A 25,343-nucleotide genomic window follows, 5' to 3' on the forward strand; every position below is an offset into this window, starting at 1 on the left:
ACTGTGTGATTTAAATCTTCTTTTTCTTTTTCCTGGAAGGGAAATCCACTGCTGGGAATCTCAATTTATTAAATGAATCTTCTTGGGCACCAATTTTATAAAGTGCCTGAAAGTGTGAACTGGACACAAAGGGGCCAAGATGTTGAAGGGTGACAGTAAAAGCTCTGCTGACAGGAGGCTGTGTGGTCCAATTATTATAAAAATAAAGAAAGAAAGAAAGATGAAACCAAGGAAAAAAAAAAGTTTGCAACTTCATGCCCAAACCTGATCCAAAAATAAGGAAAAACAAGAGTTCCATGGAACTCTGCCTCTTGGAAAAAACCCAAACCCCATGGCTGGTATTTTTTTTTTTAATATTTATTTTAATTTATTTTCATTTGATTGTGTTTTACATCGCTCTTAACCTGTTCATTTGAGGGCACAGCTCCCAAGAACCACCTAAATCTGCACTGGTGCAGCAATTCCCACCTGCCTGGGATGGAATGAGGAGCTGGGGGATGGAGTTTTGAAAAAAAGTGGGAACAAAAAGGACTGAAAAAAATAAATGGAAATGTCTCTGTTCCTGACAAATCAAAGAGCAGAGGGTTTGAGTTTGGATCTCTCTCACAAGATGCCCTGGAACCCAACTGGAATGTTTGGGATGTTTCCTTTCAGGTTCCTTGCACTTTGTAGTAGGAAACAAAGGAAAACTCAACCATTAAAACAACAACAAAAAAAGCTTTTTGAATAACAAGAGATGAAGACTCAGGAGTTTCACTTCAGAAGTGCTGAAATAAAACCTTCCAATGCTCTGAAAATGCCTCTCTTGGGTTTTTTTACCTCACCTAGGACTAATCACTGAATGAATCTCAGATCTGGGAGGTTTCTGACTGGCCAGGCCTTTGGATTTGACTCATTTTTATTTGGCAGAGCAGGAGTTTGAATCCTTTTTATAAACAGAGAACCCTCATGATTCACACAACCAAGAACAGGCTGCCTGGGGAATGGATGATGTCCCTGGATCCCTGGAAGTGTCCCAGGCCAGGCTGGATGGAGCTTGGAGCAGCCTGGGACAGTGGGAGGTGCCCCTGCCATGGCAGGGGTGGGGTGGGATGAACTTTACGATCCCTCCCAGGCCAAACCATTCCGAGGCTCTGCTTCATGAAAAAATTAACCTGTCCATAAATGCAGGTGAAAATAAATGAGTTGGAGGAACACAGACACATCCAATGAAAATTCCCAAGCAACCCAAACCTCTTCTCCATTAGAAGAGTCCGGGGCAGGATTTTCTTCACATTAGTTGCAAAATCCAAATTTAAAGGTGAATTGTGATGACAGGGGCACTTCACAAAGACCTAAAGCTCATCCCATTCTAGTGCCATGGCAGGGACACCTCCCACTGTCCCCAGTGTCCAGCCTGGCCTTGGGCACTGCCAGGGATCCAGGGATAGAATTCCATCCCAGCCCTGCCCACCCTGCCAGGGAACAATTCCTCATTGCCAAGATCCCATCCAGCCCTGCCCTCTGACACTGGCAGCCATTCCCTGGGTGCTGTCCCTGCAGGCCTTGTCCCCAGTCCCTCTGCAGCTCTCCTGGAGCCCTTCAGGCCCTGCCAGGGGCTCTGAGCTCTCCCTGCAGCTTCTCCTCTCCAGGTTGAACATTCCCAGCTCTCCCAGCCTGGCTCAGAGCAGAGGCCTGGCATGACAGGAATTCTTAAAGAGGAGTGTGGGATGGCATCACCTCTGGGGTGGGTGGCACTGCTGCTTTAAAGGTGAGAAATTCTCTTTTTCTGGTTTTCTGTGGAGTAAGGAGACTGATGGATTGGTCAGCAGGCAAAATCCCGAGCCTGCCTATTCCACAGTGGGAACACAAGTTCATCAGTTCACCGACAGAGTTTCATTTTTATTTTTTTCCTTTTTTTTTTTTTTTTCCCCTCAGGGCAATTTTTTTGAATGTTCTAAAAATGTCTCATCGTGGTCAAACAAAACCCAGGACCTTCCTTAAAATCCCACCCCCTCTCCTGGGGTGTTTGCCTCACCCAACTCTTTGGAGATCATGGAAGGTGACTCACGTTTGCTCTAGCAACATTTTTAATCTTTATTTTTAAATTTCAATTTATTTTCAGAGCTTGAGGGGAGGAGAATTTTTGTGGAAAAAGGCTGGGTGAGAGCAGGGTCAGACAGAGATCATGCAAAGTAGAACCAGGGCAGGTTCAGATTGGATATTTGGAAAACTTTTTGCCTGGAAGAGTGGTTGGGCACTGGAATGAGTTGTCCAGGGAGGTGGTGGAGTCACCATCAAGGTGGGAAAAGACCTTCAGGATCATCCAGTCCCAGCTCATTCCAGCACCACCATCATCCCTGAGGGGAGGAGCGTGGGTGATTGTCTCAGACGTCTTTTATGGAAAATCCTTTCCTTAGGATTTTTCCTCCTGAGAAGCTGAGAGGCCTCAGAACAAAATGTAAACAGTGATTATCTGCTGCTGTGGAATGCAACAGGTGCATCTCTGATTGGCCCATGTTGGATGTTTGTAATTAATGGCCAATCACACTGAGCTGGCTCAGACAGAGAGCTGAGCCACAAACCTTTGTTATCACTCTTTGCTATTCTATTCTTAGCTAGCCTTCTGATGAAATCCTTTCTTCTATTCTTTTAGTACAGTTTTAATGTAATATATATCATAAAATAATAAATCAAACCTACTGAAACATGGAGTCAGATCCTCATCTCTTCCCTCATCCAAGAACCCCTGTGCACACCATCACAGGTGATGTCATCCCACACTCCTCCTGGAGAATTCCTGTCATTCCAGGCCCCTGCTCTGAGCCAGGCTGGGAGAGGAGAGAGAGAAGCTGCAGGGAGAGCTCAGAGCCCCTGGCAGGGCCTGAAGGGATCCAGGAGAGCTGCAGAGGGACTGGGGACAAGGCCTGCAGCGACAGCACCCAGGGAATGGCTGCCAGTGCCAGAGGGCAGGGCTGGATGGGATCTTGGCAATGAGGAATTGTTCCCTGGCAGGGTGGGCAGGGCCTGGCACAGGGTGCCCAGAGCAGCTGGGGCTGCCCCTGCATCCCTGGCAGTGCCCAAGGCCAGGCTGGACACTGGGGACACTGGGAGGTGTCCCTGCCATGTCAGGGGTGCCACTGGAAGATCTTTATTAAGGTCCCTTCCAACCCAAAGCCTTCCATGATTCCATGACCTTGGAGCATGACTTCAGTATCAGGCCTGATCCCATCAAGGCAGGATCCCAAGGCAGGCTCACTGGTTTAGTTGGAAGGGAATTTTCTGCTCAGTTTTGCTCGTTTTTCCAGGAAAATCCTCATATCTGCCTGTCCAAGTCCCAGTTTTTAAGTGGAATTTTATCCTTTCTCTTTGCCTTCCATTTGGTTATAAAACACTGGGACCACTTGGCTACACATTTATCTTTGGGATTCAAGAGAATATCCTGCATTTATCCCAAAGTCAAGGATAACCCATGAAATCCTCTTGTCATTGATTATTTTGATGCATTTTCTGCACTTCCCTCAGCCATAAGGAGCTCCAATTTCCTCCCAGGCTGAACTTTGGCCTCCTGCTGAGGAATCTCTGCAGTTTTCCTTGGAAAAATTCCAAGCCTTGATTTTTTTTCCCCATCTATCACTCTGTCCACAATTTTTGAGCAATTATTTTTGCCTATTTTTTCTACTTAGGGGCTAAATCCCTTCAGTTCTTCCACATTTTCATTCCATGTCTTTTTTGAGTCAGGTTAAAAAATTTAAAAAATTTTAATATGGAATTTTGGTGTAATTATGAAGGAGTTTCTGTGGAGTATAAAAATTATCCCTGGCATTTTAAAGTGGTTTATTCTCTTCCTTTTTTTTTTTTTTTATATGGAGGCAACAGGAAAAGGCATGGATTTCAAATATAATGGCCCTTTAAATAATGATAGTAATGATAATGATAATGAATGATAAGAAGAAGAAGAAGAAGAAGAAGAAGAAGAAGAAGAAGAAAAAGAAGAAGTAAAATTTTAAAGAGTGATATATGAAAATATTTCAGAATTACTACCACAGTTATTCCCTTTATTTTCCAACATGAGCCTGGGATGGGAACATCACTTGGAGACAACAAGAGAATGATGATGAAACTTGACTGAACTAACGACTTAGGACCAGATTCCTGCTCTTCTCCCCTAAATCCCACAAAATTGAGCTGATTTTGAACCGAACACCAGCAGGGCTGGGAACTGAGGTGTTGTTATCTAGTTTTAACCCCCCCTGGAATTTGGGAATTTTCCGTAACCGGGATTTGAAGCGTCCCTGACCTCGACCGCCCACGCAGGAAACGTCTGGGAGCAGGTGCTCAGTCCTGGCTGGCTCCACCGGGGTTTGTGGGATTCTGATCTCAGTGCCCAGTTATGATCCCAAACAAAAGGCTTTCAGAGAAATTCCAAGTGAAGAAATCGAGGAGGATGAAGTGACGGGAATGACAATCCTGAAATGCATTAAAAGAGATGGGGAATTGGGAAAAAGACAAAAAAAAAAACCCAAGGGGTTTTGTGCTGGGTTTGCTTCTGTGGATCTGCTTCCCTGATCACCTGGTGGAGGAATCAGGGAGCAGATCCTGCATTTTAGAGGATATTCCAACCAACTGTTTGCTTGAACTTACTAGAAACATCAGAATTCCTACTGAATAATCACTCCCGGATTAAAGTCTTGGGAATACTGCCAGGAATTACAGCAAGTGCTGATTTAGTTTTATTTTTTATGTGTCGTGTCTTGGAGCTCCAAAAGCTGGCAAAAAAGAGGAGAAAATCCTACAAAATGGAAATCCTACAAAATCAGCTGCTTGTTTGAGCCCAGCTGATCCAGTTGGAATTCAGTGGTCCTGGCGGGTCCCTTCCAATTCAGGATATTCCATAATTCCATAATTCACAAGCTGAAGTTTTGTGTCTTACTTTCAAGGTTTGCTCTCTCTTCTCTCCCCATCCCTCCTGTCATTTGCTTTATGACCTTTTATTTATTTGATGCTTAAATCCCTGCTTTTAATTTCTGTTGGAAAAAAAAGAGGGATAAACAATCACATTTCCTAAAAGAGTAGTCAGCACCCTTCCTCCTGTGATTCCATGATTTATTAATATTAAAAATGCAGGAATTCTAGTGCTGGTCTGTACTGGGGAACCATTTCTGGCCTAAGTTGTGGAAAGGAAAAATAGAGAGACCTTTCTCTGCTGGAAAAAAAGATTTCCAAAAATTTCTAAATATCCATATTTATGGTTCAGTTTAGCTGGGCAATGTCATGGAATCATGGAATGATTTGGGTTGGGAGGGACCTTAAAGATGAGCAAGTTCTGTGGCAGGGACACCTCCCACTGTCCCAGGCTGCTCCAGCCCCAGTGTCCAACCTGGCCTTGGGCACTGCCAGGGATCCAGGGATGGAATTCCATCCCAGCCCTGCCCACCCTGCCAGGGAACAATTCCTCATTGCCAAGATCCCATCCAGCCCTGCCCTCTGGCACTGGCAGCCATTCCCTGGGTGCTGTCCCTGCAGGCCTTGTCCCCAGTCCCTCTGCAGCTCCCCTGGAGCCCCTTCAGGCCCTGCCAGGGGCTCTGAGCTCTCCCTGCAGCTTCTCCTCTCAGGGAGCACCCCCAGCTCTCCCAGCCTGGCTCCCTCCAGCCCTCAGAGCATCCTGGACTCATTCCTACAGATCCACATTTTTCCTTGAATTAGGAACCCCAGAGCAGAGATTGGGAATCCCCTTCCCACCCTTCACTGTCTGGGAAGTCAAGGGAATGAGCTGGGCCTACAACTCTTGCTTTACAAAGCTGAAGTTGGGTGAAATTAAACTTTCCTTGCCTAAACCCTGAGCCTGAGGTGCTTTAAATGCTTCCAGCACTGAGAACCTTCAGCTTTCCCTACACCTTTATTTCACTGGAATATCCAGATGGAAACCACATTCCAAGGATCGTTCGGTCCACGTGAGTGTCAGGGAGGAGCTCCTGGCACTGGGAATTGCTGAAATCTGTGGGGTTCTCCTGGGAACAGCTGGGAATGTCTCAGGCTCTGCTGTCCCTTTGCCCCATCACTCCAACATCAGCTCATGGAGCTCCAAGGATCCCACTGTGGGCCTCATTCCCACCCTGGAGAACACCACAGGAGAATTTCAAGGCTTTAAAAAGTTCCCCTGTGACTCTGCAGCTAAAAAAGTGCAAACCCACCAATTTTAGACCAACTCCTGTGGCAGGAACATGGAATATTTCACTTTTCAAGGCCTGGTGACGGAGTTTGTGGGCACCTGCAGACACCCACGTGCACAAAGCCTTGTTTTAATCATTAACCCAGCCAAACTCGAGATTAAGTTGTCGTGTCCCAGCCTAATGTGCTGAAAAGATCAAGGCATTTAATGAAGTGTAAAATCCATCCCACTGACGACGCGAGGAACGTCGCTCTCTCCAGGGAAAACTCCATGCAGAAAATGTGGCTTTTTAATGGAAGTTCTTTGTGTCTGCTTCATATTCTGGGCCATGAGAACAGATTGGGGTTGTTGCTGTTGTTTTGGCACATTCACAGCCTGAAGGGCTGCACCACTTGATTTTTTCCTAACAACTTGAACTCCTTGGCAGCCAGCCCTGCTCCAGAGTGGATTTCTCCTCTCCTATTTAATGGGATGGTTCATTAGCAGATCCAGTCTTGTAGTTGGGGAGGAGAGCAGGAAAAATTGAAGAATTTCTGATCTGCTTCATGTTCAGTTCACAGCTCTGAGAACTCAGACCCAGCTTTGAGACACTCAGTTAATTACTCTCTGTCTCAGAGTGATTATTCCTGACCTGGCTTCCTCCTCATGGAGGTTAAACTTGGCCTAATTGTGGAGGCAGAATTAAAAAATCCCAACCCTGAGAGAGCAAAGGTCAACTGTGGGAGACTTTTCAAGTTCCATTTTGAGATGGAGTTGGCAAAGAGCACCTAAAATTTAGGTTACTAGAGGAAAGGGCTGGAAAACACATTTGGGAGGGGATGTTTGGGGTTTAGTCTGAAGGAGAGGAGACTGAGGGGGTTCTGAAGGTCTCTTCCAGCCATGATGATTCCATGACTCTGGGAAATGAGAGGTGTCAATGCTGAGACAGAGCCTGCCCAAATAACAGCACATTTATAGAGCAATTCTCTTAAACTCGAGTTGTTCTGTGCGAGGACACCTTGGTGAAAATTCCTCCCTCACTCTCATAAATCCCAGCTTTAGGAATGGTTTAGAACTTAAAAATAATCATCCTCCTCCTGCAGCATTCCTTCCTCTCCAGACAATCGTGCTGGTCTTGTCCAAGCTTTCCACATCAGCTGCAGGGCTCCTGTAATCCAGGTTTTCCTGAGGGCAAGTTGTCATCACACCCTGGATGTCCCAGTAAATCCCAGTTTGCTCAAACTCCACCAGTGGCCCAGCAATGTTCAGTGCCTCGTTCCTGCAACATTTACTCAGGAATATGAACTTCCAAGAGCAGAACATAACATCCCTCTGGTGAGTAATAAAATATCGAATTTCCTTGCTGCTGGAATTAAATAACCTCATTCTGTCACTCACTGGAGGATATCAGCAGTTGCAAATCTCAGCTTTAAGGGAAAACCACCGGAGGAAAAGGGAACAGGTGATTTTTAGCTTTAGACTACAGCTGTGGAAACTATTGAAGGCATCCATCTGTGTGTATTTCTTTGCTCCTTAAAAAGCCTTTCCAAATTTAGCTCTCTGCAGGTTGTTGGAGGGGAGGAATAAAGGTGTGGTTGTCTGTCTGAGTAAAATTCTGTTTGGTGGGAAGCTTTTACTCCATCTAAAGATTCCAAGCTCCCTCTCAGTGTAAGGCAGAGCAATCCCTGTTGTCTTGGTTTGGAAAGACAGGAGTCTGCTAAGGAAGGCAGGAGCCTCCCCTGAAATGGAGAATGTAAACCCTCCCCACCCCTCCAAATTGCTGTAATTTTAAATTAAGGGGCTCTCAGGCAAAGATATGGGAGCAGGAAATAACAGTTCTTTAATAGGGAAAGGAAAATAAAATAAAATAAAATAAAATAAAATAAAATAAAATAAAATAAAATAAAATAAAATAAAATAAAATAAAATAAAATAAAATAAAATAAAATAAAATAAAATAAAACAATGCAGTCCACTAGAACAACACTGACAGAGTCAGAACCCACCCTGACACCCTGTGGGTCAGGGTGTTGGTGGCAGTCCCATTGAAAATGTGGCTGCAACCCTCTGAAGTATCAGGTGTGGTTCTGTTGGAGCAAGGAGGATCTGCAGAGAAGGATGTGTTCTTCCTCTGGAGATCCAGGGGAGGAAGAGGCAGCTGCTGTTCCTCTGGGGCATCCCGTGCAGAAAAGCCGTGCCGGAGTTCCAGAATCTCAGAGTATATCGGGGCAGCAATGCTTGGCTCCTCCCTCTGGGCGGAGCATCTCCCAATGGGATGTTACAGTTCTTATCAGCCATGCAGGGACATTCAATAGTCTGTTATCAGCAGAGGTCCCCTCCCGAGGGAGGTGTGAATGTGGTCACTCAAAGAGAGAGATAAGGCAAACTGCCCACTTGGCAAGGTAATCTGCCATACAGATGGGAATGGAAAACATCTTGCATGCAATCTTCAACACCTGTGGAGCAGCTGTTCCCAGAGCTCCTGGCAAGGTTTGTGATGTTCCTTGCTCAGTGAAGGTCACAGGCAGCTGCCCCTCTTGGAAGGATTTTATTTTTACAGAAGTCCAGGATCACAAAGGTGGGAAGAGCCCTTCAGGATCATCCAGTGCCACCCCAGCACCACCGCTTGATTTTTTCCTAACAACTTGAACTCCTTGGCAGCCAGCCCTGCTCCAGAGTGGATTTCTCCTCTCCTATTTAATGGGATGGTTCATTAGCAGATCCAGTCTTGGGGAGGAGAGCAGGAAAAATTGAAGAATTTCTGAGCTGCTTCATGTTCAGTTCACAGCTCTGAGAACTCAGACCAATCCTTGAGACACTCAGTTACTCTCTGTCTCAGAGTGATTATTCCTGACCTGGCTTCCTCCTCATGGGGGAAGGAATCACCAGCATCACCCCAATCCCTGTCCCCAAGGCCACATCCAGACTGCTCTGGGACAATTCCAGGGACTCCAAACCTCCCTGGGCAGCTCAGCCCAAGGCCTGACCACTCTGCCAGGGAAATTTTCTGTGCCAATCTCCAACCTGAGCCTGCCCTGGTGCCATTTGAGGCCATTTCCTCTCCTCCTTTCCCTGCTCCTCCTGTCAGGAGCTGTGCAGAGCACTGAGGTCCCCCCTGAGCCTCCTTTGCTCCAGACTTTCCAAGGATCCAGGTTTCAGTCTGATGCACAGCTCAGATATCCAGCTTCTGCGTCAAACTTACAGATCCAGCAGCTGAAAAGTTGAAGATGGAGCCTCCTCCTTCCTGCAGCTCTTTCTGAATAATGCATTCTCATATGTCTGAAAAAGCAAATTCCTGCTGTAACTGATTCAGGGGGAAGTTAAAGATGTCCATGGTAACAAAATAAATAATAGATAGAAAAACAGGTCATACTTTGTTACAGCATCTCCTGATAGCACAGATTTTTTTTTTTTTTGAAGCGTTAAACTGTGGTTTTTATTTAATGGAACTCCCCAGCCAAGCCTGGCATTCATCAATCTGCAATTTATTAGCCCTGATCCTCTTCCTACAGTTGCTTTAAATAAAATTGGGGCTGGTTTTTATTTACTGCAACTCCTGGCCTTCACTGGCAGGTGAAAGTGAACAGCAGGAAAAGCTGCCAGGGAGTTTTCATGCAGGGGATGGCACTGAGAATGTCCCAGGTGGGTGGGGAACACTTGGAGGGGCAGCAGTGGGGTTTGCTGGGGGTTCCACATTTTCCCAGTGTGGGTAGCAGGGAAAAAACTGCCAAATGAAAAGTCAGCCCTGTTGTATCAGATAACTCTGGAAGTGTAGGAAAAGGAAATTTGTCCGGACCACAAACCCTGTGGAAATGGAAGCCACAAAGATTTTGGCCTTCCCTTCCTTCTCTCATCTTCACAGTTTTATCCCATCTTGTACAGCTGCTTCCCATTTTTTTCCCCTCCTGGTTCTCCTGAGGACCTGTCCATGACTGTGGTGTGTTTTATGGAGAAGGTCTGTGTTGAGTTTTATCTTTTTTTTTAGCCAAGGTCAGGATTAAATGTGTGAGAGGGTATTTCTTGTTGCGACTCAGATGTTTATCAGTTCTTATCTCTGTCACAGTCTCACAAACCCTGAGTTCTGCAGCACTTCACTCCAACAAACTAAAAATGGAGCCCTGTCTCTCTCCGCAAGGCCTTTCAAGGATAAACTGTCCAATTAAGAAATGACACCTCAATTATTTTCACTTTTAACCCAATACCCAACCACCCGTGCCCGCAATGGGGACTTTTTTATCCAATGACACAAAACCACCCAAACCCATGGAGGAGAAGGTGAAGAAGAAGGAGCAGCCTCCACCCTAAAACCTCCATCTTGCTTTCTATCCATTCCTGTGTTCTAAACCCTTCAACTCTGAGTTTCCCACCCTGTGATATCGCACACTTCTATTCAAACTCCACACCTTTAATCTCAGTTTTATTATTGAATTTTGGAAGCTTCTCCATGGCCTCAGGTCAATGCAGTGTTCTCCTGGGGGTCAGCGCCTGGCAGCACAGAAAGTCTGGAATTCTCAGCATCCAGGGTTCCAACAGGTCTGGATATTTTCCAGGTCTGGATCCTGCTGGAGCACCTCCACTCTCAGGTTCAGCATCCAGTCTGTAACCCCCGTGATCCAAGGAATAATGCACGGGATTACAGATGCTGAGTATTCCCCATGGATGGCTGGAAACACTTGTGGGATTTTCCTGCTACCATCAGACCCCCCTCAAGATTCTTTAGGACAAGAAATCCTCATTATATCAATCAGGGAATCCTCTTAAAGCCTGGATCAAGCCGGGGGTGAGGGGAAATTTGAGGTTCAGCCTCCTGTAGACAGAGGGGTCCCCTGGGATTTTGGAGCTGAAGCTGCCACAGGATAGGAGGGGGAGAGGGAGGACAAGGCAAAGGGCTTTGCAGGGCTCCTCTGGGAGCTGGAAGAGATTCCTGCACATCCAATTAGTGGGATGGAGAGCAGATTAAAACCAGATTATTGCCGCTGTAGATGAGCAAGAGCTCCCTTCTGCTCAAGATGCTGCTCAGATGTGAGACAGGGTGGCCTTCAACTCCCCAAAAGTGATTCAGGGAAGCACCTGCCCCATCAGCAGGTTTAAATATTCACATCACTTTTGAAAGGATTAATTAATTATTAAACACAATTCTATTTATCCATTATTCTTCCTTTTCTTTCCTTTTTTATCCCATTGTTTGTGGCATGGCTTTGAATCCATACTGGAAATTTGGAATTTCCTTAAGCAAAATGCTCGGGGTCATTTGCATGGTGACCATGCAAATGCCAGGCAAACATCCTGCTTTTGAACAAGGCTTTTCTTCTCTGGTGCGGTTTGGTCGTGAAATTCTGACCTTTGCTGGATTTGTGGTTGCAACTGAACTCGTTGGGCAGAGAAAGAGGCTGGAAAAATCCTTTTCATACATAAAGCACAGCAGCAGGGGCAGCAACAACACAAGGCAGGATAGGAACACATCCATGGGAAGCTTTTCCAAAGGTGATGGAGCCAAGGGATGGACAGAGTCAAAGCTTTAGGTAGGAACAGGAAGCCAGGCAGGATGGGTACAGCCACTGCAAGAAGTCCTGCCAGGCTGCCCAAGCAGCCTTGGGAAAGCAAGTTCCTCTCTTTTTGCCTCCATGCCCTCTGGAAAATGTGGGTGGGTGCTTCCTTCTTTCCAATCCTGTCACTTATTCCTCATCCTGGAGATGCTGGGATGGCACCAGGTGGCACCCGAGGGTTCTGGCTCCTGCTGTTGTCCAAGCAAAGGAGATTGAAGAAAAGTTGGAGTGGGACATGAACCCTGACAATGAACCTGGGAAAAGTCAGGACAAATTAATTTGTGCTGTAAATTGCTCCAGTTCTTTCCATGGAATGATGGAATGGTTTGGGTTGGGCGTGACTTAAAAATCACCCAGTTCCATGCCCTCCATGGGCAGGGACACCTTCCACTATCCCAGGGTGCTCCAAGCCCCATCCAGCCGGGCCTTGGGCACCGCCAGGGATGAACCAGCCCCAACTCTGGGGATCTTTAGATGATCTTTGAGGTCCTTTTCAACCCAAACACAATTTTCTGTACAAAAGGTCTGACTCCAGGGATTTGGATCAATTAACATGGATCAATTGGCACAACACAATAACATTTTCTCCCTCTCATTCACTTTTAATCATTTTTGGAGAAGCTGAGCAGGGAGCAGAACAGGATATCCACACAGCAATGTGTATTTATTCACACACATGAATATTCCTGGTTGGACCTTTTTGATGCAAAGAACAGACCATTTCTGGGCATTTCTCCATATTTAAAAATACATCCTGGCAATCACAGGGAATAATACCCAGACACTTCCACTTTGGCCCGACAGGCTCCTTTCCTCCCTGATTTTGGATGGCTCCCCGTAACCATGTGCTAAGCTGAGCCTGGGGCTTGCCAAAGCCAGGCTCCTCACCAGGGTGCCCTCCAGCCCCACAAAGGCTGGCTCTGCTGAACTCTTGGAGGAAACAAATTCCAGAAGCAAGAATTCACCCTTGGAGCGGGCACAGACATGGGAATACTCCTCTGCTGCAGGGATTTCACATTTGTGGTGTCTGGCCTCTGTTAAAAAGCGATAAAATTGTGCTTGGTGTAAGATAAGCTTCCTTTTTCAATGTAAATATCTTTCTGGTTGGAAAACAGATCTTCCAGGCAAACAGGCAAAATATGGAATGAGGAGGCTGCCCAGAGTGAATAACAGGAACCAAAGGCTTATGAAAGGAGCAAGTTCCCCATCCTGTAATCCCTCTGCGGAGACTTTATATTTGATTTATACCCTCACTCAGAGGGTTGTATTTGAGGGAACCACACAGAGAGAGGAATCTAAAAGTAGGACAGAGAGCCAGGGGGAATAAGAAATGCAAACACAGTCAAAAAAGCCAAGAACATAGAGATTATTTTTTAAAAAGTGATACTGAAAGCAAAATACTCATTTGCCCCTTAACTGGGGGCAACCAATTAACCTCTCTGCTTTCCAAAACCAAATAAGAATCACTGAAGGATGACAAATCCCACATGAGCATTTGGGACTGGGTGTTCACCATTTCTTCTGTCCACAGGGACAGCCAAGTGTCCCCCTCCTCCCTTGCCCAAAATCCAACAGCAGAGAGTCCCCAGGCCAGCGTTCTCTCTGGGGGAGCAGCAGGGGGGAAGTTTGAGGACTTCTGAGAGAGGGGAAGGCAGGGATTCTCCTTTCTTTCTGTCTTTTCCACACCAAAGGAGACTCCTGCAATGGGAAAAGGAGTTGTTCATGGTGGAACTGCCCTGCAGGGCTCTGGCCCAGAGGAGAGGCCTGGGGGACATAAGGTGTGGTCCCACCTGCAGGTTGGCACTTGAAAGCTGTGTCAGTGGGAAAATTGGAGAGAAAACAGATGATCCAGAAGCACACTTGATGTGTCTCCTCTCACTCAGCGCACTTGGAGGAGGTTCTGGATCAGTGATGCAGGACAAGCCTAGGAAATCAGGAGGAACTCTGATTTTACTCCTTGTGGGAAAGGAGAGGGGCATTTGTGCGCGGCTGAAGCGGGGCAGTCCTGCGGGAGCTCCACAGCCATTCTGCAGCCTTGGAGCCAGCTGTTGGTGTTTCCCTGGTGTTGCTCAGTTTTGCTTCAATGTTTCCAAAATACAGAAGAGCGCAGGAAAGAAATGGAAAAGTTGTAACAGACAAGAGCAACAAGTGATAGACCTGCAGAAAATTTTATAGCATTGCTTTTCTTTCCTTGAACCTTTTGTCGGTCGAGATGTTGCTAACTACCTGTTGATGACTTTTGACCCACATGGATTTTTAACGATACCATTTTAGTATTTATGATGCCTTTTAAGCCCAGTGCAATCCAAAGTGGTTTTCTATCCCAAGTAGACTAAAAGCCTCATTTCTTTATCCCAAATAGATGAAACCCCGTGGGTTTAGTGTCACATCTCACACAGCTGGGCCCAGGGGTGACATTATGGCAGCCGAGCCCAGCCCCTGGGGCCGCTGTCCGGGTGCATTTGGAATTTCAGCGCCGTCTGTCTTTGTGCTCTGTGAAAAATGGTTTTGTGATTTGTGTTCATTGGTAATTGTATCTGCTGTGTCAAAAAGAGATGCACAGAATGGCTTTGAAACTTTCTGTTCCAATAGCTTAGTAAAGAATGGAAATAAAAGAAGTAGAGTACAAGAGATGAAGTAACAAGATGACTGATGCTTATGTAATATATGTTATGAAATAATTCATGCTTAAAGAGAGAATGTATTTTATAAGATTGTAAATTCCTAATGAGTCTCTGATCACAAGCAGCCCAGGGACAGATGTCTATTTTGGAATGTTGAAATTCCGGAAGGCAGCAAGAGAACAATACCCCGTTTACCCATGAATAGATGTGGCCAGCACAATGATCTCGTTGTCCTCTGGGGTAATCAGGAGACACTCAAGAGTAATCATCCCATGACTGATACCATCGATTGAGATGACAGAAGTCGCCAGAAAGATACATCTGAATACACAACTTCCCTTGACATGATCAGCACCTGCCACTACTCAGGAAACAGCAATTGTCCAGCCCAGCACAGTGAAAGAAACTCTCATGCATATGCGAGGTTACAAAAGAAATCAGGGCACTTCTGCCTCAGGCGTAAAAAACTGTATAAAATAGCCTCACTGGAAGCGGCACGTGTGAACAGAGGGAGGTCTGATGTGATAGGGGTCGGATCTGTGTTCACCCAGTGCCGATCCCAGGCTCGATGCTGTCTCTTTGGCTGCGGCGGTTTTGAGGACCGTATTTTGGTCGCAGAAAAAGATAAATAAAATCTTTTTGCATTTTTGTTAATTTGGCTTCTCAATTGATCATTTGTAGCACTTAGAACAAAATAGAAGTAGTTATGGTAAAGCTAAGAGGTATTGCAAAAAAGAACCTGTAATATATGGTAGGGATGATTCATGCTATTAATGTATGGTATAAAATATTGTGAAATCCAAACCATGTCTTTTGACCATCCCAGCCAGGAGCAGCTGTCTTATTTAGATTCAACTAGTTCCTGGACACAAGTTAAGATAACAATCGACGCCTTAACATAAGAATAGAAGCTTCCAGAATGATGATCAAAGGTTTCCCGAGTTGTTGGGAGCCACCCGAGAGTGATTATCGCCTTGCCGATTGCATCAATCAAGATAGTCAGCGGAGCCAACCCGATACATCTGAATACACGGCTCCTCCGAAGCCGATTGACGCCAATGGCACACCTGGACTCGCCCTTTGTCCACCTCTGCACATGGAAAGAAACAGCGATGCGTGTGAAGAGACACAGAGGAAATTTGGTCATCTTTGCCTCGGGCACAATAAACGGTATAAAACCTTGCTGTGTGAAGCAGCGACCATAAATGGGGAAGACTCTGACACTCGGGAGGTCAGATCCGAGTTCACCCAGCGCTGATCCCAGGCTCGACGCTGTCTCTTTGGCTGTGGTGGTTTCGAAGACCAAACTTCGGTCTCGCAGATAAATTAATAAATCTTTGCTAATTTTTTGACAATTTTGGCTCACGATTTGATCATTTATAAAAAACCTAACTGCTTCTGTATAATATAAAACTTGATGCACTTAACAAAATCATGGAGCAGATAACTGTGTAAGGCCTCCCTCCAGACGACCACAAAAAGGACAGGAAGCCAACAAGCACCTGGAAAGATGATGAAATTGCGGATCTCAGCATATTGATATTTGCTGATTCAGACTAACTAAACACATTGGAAAATGCTTTATAGGCCTAAAAACAGTATATATACTTTGGCAAACTTGTAAGTGGTGTGTGCCGTGAGTAGGGCAGTGACTCCTTGGCCACCCAGCACTGCTTGCTTGCTTTACTGACAAGAAAAGACATAAAATTGAAATTTGGTTTAGCTCTGGAAATTTTCTCTCACGCTCCGTGTTTGTGTGGCCCGTGCGGGCGGAGCGGGGCTGGCGGGAGCCGCGCTCCCCTCAGAGCCCCTGAGGGCGGCAGCAATGGCGGCGCCGCTCCCTCAGCGCCCAGCCCCGGCCCCGGCGCGGGCGGGGAGCCCTCGGCAGCGCCCTGCGGGCAGCAGGGAGCGAGCCCCGGCCCGGCCTCTGTGCCCGTGGCGCCGCAGAGGCCAGGGCAGAGCTGCAGCAGTCGGGGCCTCAGGCAGTGCCCCGAGGCAGCTGCAGCAGCCGGGCCCGGCCTTGTGGCAGCGCAGGAGGCTCTCGTGGTGCCGCTTCTCCAGCCCGGCCGGTGCCTGTGCATGGCCCCGCCTTGCGCGGCTGCCCCTGCCCCGCTTCGGCTTCCCGTGCCCGGCAAAGGCGCCCAGGCCGCGCTGCGGTGCCCCGGCTGTCGCTGCTGAAGGCAGGGCCGAGCCCCGGGGCCCGGCAGAGCCCTGAGGGGCACCCCTGCTCCCCGGGCTCCCGCGGCTCCTGGAGCCGCTGCCCACGAGTGCCCGGCCCGTCCGTGCGGCCGATTCCTGGTGCCCTGGGCAGCGCAGCCGGCAAAGCCAGGGCTCTGCACTGTGGGGCCGGGGCTGTCCTGTGGCAGCGTGGCCAAAGCCTCTCAGGGCTCTGGGCACAGCAGGGCCCAAAGGCCACAAGTGCGGGGCTGCTCCCAGCCACTTCCTGGCTGCTCCACTGATGTTGGGCTGCCGGGGGTTCCCTTTGTGACACGGGCACACGGTGTCGGGGCCCTTTGTGATGTGGGACGTGGTGGTGGCCAGAGAGCCTTGTGACATCAGGAGCGCGCCCTGGCTGAGGGTGTCTGAGGGGCGAGAGCCCTGCGGTGCCCAGTGGCAGGAGAGCCGCTCTCTGTGCAGGAAGCAGCTCCCTGTGTCTGTCTGCGCTGGACGCTGAGAGCGACAGAGGCCGACAGCGACAGACAAGGACAGCGACGAGGACAAAGGCAACTCCAACTCCCGGTCGCCAGCCCCTTGCCCAGCTGGCTGGAGGCCCCCAGTGGGCAGTGGTCGGGGGCAGTGGGCAGGCCAGTCCTGCCACTGGCACAGACTGAGGAGGAGGAGAGGCCCTTTGCCCAAGTGCACTGCGAGCTTTCCCAGTGGGAAGCTCTGCAAGAGACATACACAAGAGAAGTGCTGAGAGTCCCAGAAATGTTCCAGTGGAGATCCAGGAGCCGCCGAGAGCTGTACCAATGCCAGGTACATGTGAGAGTTCGGGAAGTTTCCCAGTACAGAGGTGGGACACACCAAGAGCTCTGTGAACAGAAAGAAACTGTCACAGTCCGGGAGCTGTAGCAGCGGGGAGAGTCCTCAGTGAGATGTACCAAGTGTGAGTGGGAAGAATGTATCACAACCCAAGAGATGTCCCAGTGGGAAATAGACATGAGAGGGCAGCAGGAGTTGGGATGGGGAGAAGACAAAAGATCCCACGAGCTGTCCCTGCAGAGAGATGGCAGTGTCCCAGAGGGTTCCCAATGGGACGAAGCCCAAGAGCTTTCCTAGGGTGATGTTGGGATGTACCAAGACCTCTGAGCATGGGGACAAGATGTGCACTGTCACATGTCCCAATGGGAAGACAGGAGAGAGCTGGAATTGTCCCAGGTGAGAGCCAGCAGTGCCAAGGAGCTGTGCCAAGGAACAGACGCTGCAGGCCAAGAGCTGCCCTGGTGGGACGATGGCAGTGAGCGAAAGCTGTCCCAGTGGGAGGAAGATGTGAGCAGCCAGGAGCTGTCCCAGTGGAGAAATGCCATCAGCTCTGAGATCTGGGGCAGATCCTTGCTAGCAGTGAGTGACGAGGAGCCTCAGCACTGTCCCCCCGGGGGCCCAGCTGTGGCAGCCCCGTGGGCACAGAGGTGGCAGCAGAGGCAGTGCCTGCCCCAAGCAGCGCCTCTCCTTCCCTACAGAGTCCCACGGAGGCCGAGCCGGCAGCTGCTGCCCCGGCGGGAGCTGCTGAGGAGGAGGAGCCCCAAGAGCTTCTCCCGTGCCAAGGGGAAGATTTGGGAGAGCAAGAGCTGTGGAGGGGGGAGGATGATGTGAGCTCCTGTTCTGAGCAGAAGCCTGTGGGCTCATGGAAGGATGAGGAGAGCTCCCAGCTGTGTCCATCGTCCTGCGATGAGGAGCTGTCCTCAGTGGAAGAGGCCATCGAGCTCTCTCCAGGTGACAGCAACACCGAGCCAGAGCTGTCCTCAGTGGAAGAGGCAATGGAGGACATTGCAGAGGACAGTGCAAGGGACCAGGATCTGTCCTCAGTGGAAGAGGACATTGAGGACATTCCAGAGGACAGCTGCAATGACCAGGAGTTGTCCTCAGTGGAAGAGGACATCGAGGACATTGCAGAGGACAGCTGCAATGACCAGGAGCTGTCCTCAGTGGAAGAGGACATTGAGGACATTCCAGAGGACAGCTGCAATGACCAGGAGTTGTCCTCAGTGGAAGAGGACATTGAGAACATTGCAGAGGACAGTGCAAGTGACCAGGAGCTGTCCTCAGTGGAAGAGGACCTCGAGGTCACTCCAGAGGACAGTGCAAGTGACCAGGAGCTGTCCTCCTTGCAAGAGAACATGAAGATCATTCCTGAGGACTGTGTGAGTGACCAGGAACACGCCCAAGTGGAAGAGGTCACCGAGGTTGTTCCAGGGGACAGCACGATTAACGAGGAACTGTCCTCATTGGAAGAGGACATCGAGGACATTCCAGAGGACAGCTGCAGTGACCGGGAGCTGTCCTCTCTGGAAGAGGACAGCGAGGCCTCTCCACAGGACAGCACATGTGACCAGGACCTGTCCTCAATTGAGGAGGATATTGATGAAATTCCAGAGGACAGCACCAGTGACCAGGAGCTATCCTCTGTGGAAGAAGACATTGAGTTCTCTCCAGCAGACAGCATGAGTGTCCAGAATCCATCCTCAGTGGAAGAGGACATCCAGGACATTCCAGAGGACAGCATGAGTGACCAGGAGCTGTCCTCAGTGGAAGAGGACATCGAGGTCTCTCCAGGGGACAGAACACGTGAGGAGAAGCTGTCCCCTCTAGAAGAGAACATCCTGGTGGTTTCAGGGAACAACCCAGCTGATGAGGAGCTGCCCAAAGTGGAAGAGGCCATCGAGCTTGGTCCAGAGGACAGCATGGCTCTTCCCCCAGAGGGGCCCAGCTCTGCCAGCCCCGTGGGCACAGAGGTGGCAGCAGGGGCAGCCCCTGCCCTGGCCAGCGCCTCTCCTGCCCCGGGCCGTCCCACGGAGGCCGAGCCGGCAGCTGCTGCCCGGTGCGGAGCTGCTGAGGAGGCGGCAGTGGGGTCAGTGCTGGCAGTGCCCGAGAGGATGAACGGCTCCAATGAGGAAATGAAATTTTGGCAGTTCTTGGATGACCTGGAGCCTTTCCTCGTTGGAGACCCAGAGCTGTCCCAGGAAGCGTCTGGCTGTGAATGGTGCACGGGGGAAGATCTGCCCCACACCGAGCACGGCATCGGGACCAAGCCCTTGGCCCCAGAGGAACATGAGTGGGACGAGGTGAGCGTCCTGGAGCTGCCCCCAGAAGAGGACACAGACCAAAAATGGAAAGTGTTTGGGGCAGACGAGCTCCCAGTGCCTTTCCCTCGGGAGGCCTGGGCTGAGTGCCCGGCCCAGGAGCCGTGCAGCCAAGGGCCGGCGCCTGCCCCGCACAGCCCCCCCAGCCCCTGGCCTGCCCGGCTGGGAGCCCCGGCCCTCCGCGGGCAGCCGGCTGCCCCCAGGAAACGTCCCTCCCGCTTCAGGCGGGCGCTGCGGGCGCTGCGGGGGCTGTTCCGCTGTCCCTGCCTCAGGCCACGGCCCGAGGAGTGAAACAGATGTGGAAAAGATGAAGAACATAAAGGCAAAGAAGGTGAAGAAGATGAAAGAGATGAAGATGACCCCTCCCACCTGTGCCACTGCTCTGGTGTGGGAGCAGCAGCTGTTGGGTTCAGCTGGAGGGGCTGAAAGATTGCTGCTGCAGCTCCTCCAAGGCAGGCAAGGGAAAAGCTTTGGGATGGGCCAGCAAAGCCAAGCAAGCCAAGCAAAACTGAACCAGGCAGGGCCAGGAGCACCTGGGCAGTGAGGCTTGGAAAATGGCCAGCCAAAGAGCCCAAAGGTCCCCCCTTCCCCGCCCCACACACACCCGGCCCCGGGCCTGGAAGGTACAGCAACCATTTCTTGGGCACAAAGCAGAGGCTCCTGGAACGGACTCTCAGTACAGACCACTGCAAGACAACGACAAAGAAGACCAAGAAGATGAAGACGATAAAGAGGAAGAAGACAAAGATGAAGACTAAGAAGACAAATTGGAGAAGGTTTATTTAAGGATTCATAGAAGAATAGTAATAAGAATTTAGAAATACTTAGGAGAAGAGTACTAGGAATAGGCATAAGAATTTAAAAATATGTAGAAGAAGAATAGGAATAGGAGTAGGAATAGGAATAGGAATTTAAGAATACATAGAAGTAGCAAAGAAGAAGAAGAGTAGTAAGACAGAGTAGTACAAAGAAGAAGAATAACATTAAGAAGGATAAGAATAGAAAAATGAAGAGAAAATTGAATGAATCAATAAAACTAACTAATAATTTCTTTTTGTTTGGTATATTTACTTATATTACAGTCTATGATGTAAAATCATTAATATAACATATGCTGTAATTACAATACAATATAATGTCCCCACACTATTCCCGTTCTTGAAGAATTTGTGTGTTTCTAAGAAAGTCTCTAAAAAGGCACAGGAGCAGAGTGCCCAGATTTCATTTGCTGTCTCTCAGCGGTGCCGATGTGTTTTCCCAGGCAGTGCCACGGAGCCCCCTGTGAGCAGCGAGTGCTCAGCCCCAGCCCAGCGGCAGAGTTGCCGGCCGGGCCGGCAGGGCAGGGCTGGCGCTGCTCTCTGCAGGGAACTGAAGGCGCCCGTTGAGGCCGGCTGAGAGAGAGCTGTGCTGGGAGAGAGCCCTTGGCAGCAGGGCTGTGCAGCCGCCACAGCGGAGCCAGCACAGCCCCGCTGGGACGCTGCCCGTGGCCCGGGAGCCCGGCTGGCTCAGAAGGGCAGCGCCGGTTCGGCGTGGGCAAGGAGCAAGGGCTGCTCCTTGCCGGGCTTGCTGTGCCTGTGAAGGTGCTGCAAAGGCTCTTCTCCCCATTTTCACTTCTAGTTTGCGCACAGAACATCCAGCAGAAGGAACTTGCCGCTGAGCCTGGGGCTGAAGCCTTGCCCCCTCTGCTCCCCTGTCCCTGCCCAGGGCCTGCTCAGCAGAAAGCAGCTGTGGAGTCACTGCTGGAGTCTGTACAGCTCCTACACGACACAGCGCTTGGGGCTGGCAGGGACCTTACAGCTCATGCAGTTCCAGCTGATTATCTCCTGCTCTGTGTCTCTCTCTCTGACAGGAGTTTTCTCTTTCTTTTCCTCACCCAACCTCACACTTCTTGGGCAGTCAAATCCATGTTGTTGAATAAAATCCATCTCTTGCGCTCCCATGGTCCCATTTGCCCCTTAATTGGGGCAGAGCCATCTCCCCCTCATCGCAAGGTGACACGTGGGCAGGGACACCTTCCACTATGCCAGGTGGCTCCCAGCCCCATCCCCATTTTTCGTTGTTTTAAGATAACTTTCACAGAATGCCAGGATCACAGCTCCAGGGATGGGAGCTCCTGCTCAGCCCCTGCAGCAGCTCCATGTGGGACAGCAGGGCCGGGTCCTGCCCAGCCCCGGGTGGCGCCACTGCCGTCCCGGTGAGGCCGCGCTCGGAGCGGCCCCGGCGCGCTGCCGGGCCCTGCTGTGTCCCTGGGCTCGGGGCCGTGTCCCTGCAGCCCTGCAGGGCCCTGCTGTGTCCCTGGGCTCGGGGCCGTGTCCCTGCAGCCCTGCAGGGCCCTGCTGTGTCCCTGGGCTCGGGGCCGTGTCCCTGCGGCCCTGCCGGGCCCTGCTGTGTCCCTGGGCTCGGGGCCGTGTCCCTGCAGCCCTGCCGGGCCCCTGCTGTGTCCCTGGGCTCGGGGCCGTGTCCCTGCAGCCCTGCCGGGCCCCGCTGTGTCCCTGGGCTCGGGGCCGTGTCCCTGCAGCCCTGCAGGGCCCCGCTGTGTCCCTGGGCTCGGGGCCGTGTCCCTGCGGCCCTGCAGGGCCCCTGCTGTGTCCCTGGGCTCGGGGCCGTGTCCCTGCGGCCCTGCCGGGCCCTGCTGTGTCCCTGGGCTCGGGGCCGTGTCCCTGCAGCCCTGCCGGGCCCTGAGCTCTGGGCACACGCGGCCGGGGGCTGCTGGTGGCCGTGCTGGTGGCTGTGTCCCCGTTCCTGGCAGGAGCCACCGAGGGGGCCGCCAGCAGCTTGGGGACACATGGCCTTGGTGGCCCTCCTGTGCCACCCTGAATGAGGGCAATGCCACCCTCGCAGATTCATCCCAGCAAAGAGAACTGGTCTCAAAGGCATCACGTTGGCATAAGATGTTTGTTGGGTTCATTACTTTTAGTTATTTGTTGTTATTTTTGTTGTTCAGGGAAACAGCAGGGTGAGATAATCTGCTCTTCATTTGGATACAGAGTACAGGGATTGTAACTAAATGCTGCTGGTTTGGGCTTTTACACAGCCAGAGGAAATCTCCCGGGCTGGGAGAAGTCTGGAGAGAGAGGCTTTGAACAAGGACATGGAGTGATAAAACAAGGGGGAATGGCCTTAAATTGGAGGAAGGCAGGGCTGGATGGGATCTTGGCAATGAGGAATTGTTCCCTGGCAGGGTGGGCAGGGCTGGGATGGAATTCCATCTGTGGCTGCCCCTGGATCCCTGGCAGTGCCCAAGGCCAGGTTGGACATTGGGGCTGGGAGCAGTCTGGGACAGTGGAAGGTGTTCCTGTGCATGGATCTTTAAAATCCCTTCTAACCCAAACCACTCTGGGATTCATGTCCCTAATACTAGCAATATATTCAAGCTGCAGTTTTAATTAGATGCCTATAAATGTCTGTTTTAATTAACTACTTACACTCCCCAGGATAATCTGTGGCCTTCCAAGCTGCAGTTAACTCTGCCCCCACAGCATTAACCATCCCATAGATAACATTTAAAAGGAATTATTTGACAAGTAGCACTTTCCAGGTGAATTTAAATGGATTTCCTGTCCAAGGCAGGAACATTTTTCTGTGGAGGAACCAAAGCAGAGCAGCAGAAGGACTTTCAAGTCAGCACAGCCAGCACTGTTTTCTGTCTGTGAGGTAAAAAATACAGATAAGACACAACTCCCCAAATTTAAACCATTTTCTTGTGGCCAGAAATCCTTTTGGGTCTCCCCAAAATTTGCTGAGGGCTCCAGGGGATGGCAGCTCGTGGAGAGGTGGCCTGTGAGGAAATGCAGAGCAGATCAAGCAGCAGAACCACAGAGTGCAATGTTCTGTGGTATTGAAAACAAGTCCCAGGCAGAGTTTGTGGTGGGGTTTCTGCTGCTGGAGTCCTCAGAACTCTGTGGTGAAGTTTTTTTGCCTTTCTCTTCCCTGTGTACCCAGAAATAAATGTCATTTACTTCAACAGATCTCTAACTCCCAGCAGGTGAGGCAATTCTTGAGCAGCACAAAGCTTTGGAGCAGGTATTGGAGGAGCTGGACTCTGCCTTTGGCAGGTGAGGGAATTCTGGAAAATTCCTCCAGCTGAGCACAGGGAGCATGGAACAGATGTCCCTGTGCTCAAGCATGTTCTGGGGAGGGCTGAAATCCTGCAGGTTTGAATGCCTGACCCTCCAGAGAAGCCATCTTTCCACTGTCATAATTTTTACTGCTGTGGTCTTTTTTTAACCCCTCTATATTCAGTAAAACAGGGATTAAGAGGAATGTAAATAAACTGAATTTATGTCTGTAAACATCTGAAAGAACCTGGCAATCCACTGTCAAGTGGCCTGGAAAAGGTGTTGAATGATCCCACAGGTTTAGGAGCCTGCCTCGTTTGCCACTCTTTTTTGTTGTTGTTGTTGTTGTTGTCACACAAAAAAAGTTTCATTCACATTTTAAACCTAATTAACCAACTAAATTAAAGCTTCTTTTCAATTTTGGGCACTTTAACACAGAGGATTTACCCAGATTTGCAGGTTTTCCTGTTATGTGCAAACAGCTCAGCCTTGGAGGCTGACAAGATTAAAGTGGAGTCATTGCTCTGTCCCCCGGAGATTTGTCACCCTCAGGAGTTTTGGAAAGCTGTGGGGACAGAGTTTGGAGTTCCTCAAAATCCAGCTCTGCCAAGAGCAGCCCATCAAAAGGAAAAATATCCCAGTCTGGAGCCTCTGGAGTGCATATTGTGCCTAATTTATCCTCGGGGAGGACGTAAAGTCAATTCTCTGCAAATGGTCATCAATCCTAGAGCCAATAGTGCTGGAAAAGCCCTTCCATAGAAATTATCCTGCATTATCCATCCAGGTTTTAGGCTGGGCTGTGAAACAACAGGAGGTTTGCCAGCTGCTTCAACAGTTTCCCTGCAGCAGCTCCCACAGAATCCCAGAATGATTTGGTTGGAAGGCATCTTAAAGATCATCCCATGGGATTCCACTATCCCAGGTTCTCCAGCCTGGCCTTGGACACTTCGAGGGATCCAGGGGCAGCCACAGCTGCTCTGAGCACCCTGTGCCAGGCCCTCCCCACCCTGCCATGGAATAAATCCTTCCCAATATCCCATCTAGCCCTGCCCTCCTTCCATTTAAAACCACTGCCCTCAACGGTTTTAATTTTTTGACCTCTGTGGTTGAGCTCTGGTTTGGGTCGGTTTGGTTTTTAATTTAGGAAAATCCCAAACTTCCAGCTCTTCCCCGCTGATCCCGAGTGGTTCAAGTGCTGCAGTACTTGGATTGTGCCTTTTCCTGGAGGGAGCAGGAAATGCTCTGGGAAGTTTCTGTGGGAAAGCAGGAAGTGCCACATCTGCAGCCCTCTGTGGCCACACAGCTGAGTGGGAAAATCCAGGGAAACAGAAGGAAAAATGCAAACAAAACCAGCATCCTTGAAATCCATCCGGCTTGGAGGAAGTGAGCATAAAATGTTGGGGTTTTAACTGAAAAGCAGAGAAACCTGGAGGATTTCTTGTTGTTTATGAGGGGTTTTTTTCCCTAAACTCCCTTGTCCAAACTTATCGCCTCCCCTGCCTCTGCAGAGCTGCTGAAAGCTTGGAATGGAAACATTTTTGTGTGGATGCAGTGGAAAACACCCGCTGCAGCCGGATGCTGGAGATCAGGAGGCCTGACCCAGAATCTGCACTGGGGCAGACATGAAAGCAGGAAAATCCCATCCACTGAGGTTTTCTGGGAGCAGCTCCTCCTGCCTCCGTGGA

Source organism: Camarhynchus parvulus, chromosome 1 (genome assembly GCF_901933205.1).
Source record: "Camarhynchus parvulus chromosome 1, STF_HiC, whole genome shotgun sequence".
Taxonomy (NCBI): domain Eukaryota; kingdom Metazoa; phylum Chordata; class Aves; order Passeriformes; family Thraupidae; genus Camarhynchus; species Camarhynchus parvulus.